The 1,033-nt window shown below is 36.6% G+C and overlaps 1 protein-coding gene across 1 annotated transcript in view; it reads left to right on the plus strand.

Annotated features, from left to right (window-relative positions):
- The window catches only part of LOC102820569 (serine/threonine-protein kinase Sgk1-like), a 211,846-nt gene that overhangs the window by 107,200 nt on the left and 103,613 nt on the right, over window positions 1-1,033 (plus strand). The gene's annotated exons all lie outside the window — the stretch shown is intronic.

The following is a 1,033-nucleotide window of genomic DNA, read 5'->3' on the forward strand; positions in this document are numbered from 1 at the left end:
TGCTCTTCAACACTTTAAAATGGTCTTGTGCAGCAGATTTGCCTAATACAATACGTGGTCTCATCTCTTGACTGCTGCTTCCATGAGTGTTGATAGTTGATCCAAGAAGAATGGAACCCCTGACAACTTCAATCTTTTCTCCTTTGATAAGAATGTTGTTCATTGGTCCAGTGGTGAGGCTTTTTGTTTTCTTTACATTGAGATGTAATCCATACATAGTGACCCTGTATAGGGTTTCAGAGGAGCAGCTGGTAAATTTGAACTATTGAACTTGTTGTGCTAAACTATGGCTAAATAAAAATTGTGTGAACCTGTTTTAACTTTGTAATGCAAATATAAATTTGCATTAATGATACACTTAGAAACAGGTCTCATTTGTAACCCGGGGCCTGCCTCTAAGTCATCAAGTACACATAAGGGCAATAAAGCCAGCAAATAGATCTTGACCAAAACAGACATAGCATGTTCAAGCTTTCCTAGTTAAAAGAAAATGTAGTAATAAGAAGAAATAATACCCGAAAAAAATTGTCTTAGGAAAATTTGTAAATGATTCGGTAAGTTGCCTTCCTAGGATAGTGAAAAATCTCTATAATTACCATTCCTATTATTGTTGTTGACACGTGGCCTTGTTTTCATTTTCTTCACCTTCAATTTGAGTTTACATATGAGTGATTGTCTGTTCCACAGTCTACCCTTGGCCTTGTTTTCACTGATGATATGGAGCTTTTCCATCGTCTCCTTTCGCAGATGTAGTCAATTTGATTTCTATGTATTCCATCTGGTGAGGTCCATGTGTATAGTCGTCTCTTATGCTATCTAAAGAAGGTATTTGAAATGAACAAAGCATTGATTTTGCAGAATTCTATCATGCATTCTCTGCATCATTTCTACCACCATGGCCATATTTTCCAACTACTGATCCTTCCTCTTTGCTCCCAACCTTTGCATTCCAGTCACCAGTAATGATCAATACATCTTGATTGCATGTTTGATCAATTTCAGAGTGAAGAAGTTGGTAGAATTCTTCTTTCTA

Source organism: Chrysochloris asiatica, unplaced genomic scaffold (assembly GCF_000296735.1).
Source record: "Chrysochloris asiatica unplaced genomic scaffold, ChrAsi1.0 scaffold00013, whole genome shotgun sequence".
NCBI lineage: Eukaryota > Metazoa > Chordata > Mammalia > Afrosoricida > Chrysochloridae > Chrysochloris > Chrysochloris asiatica.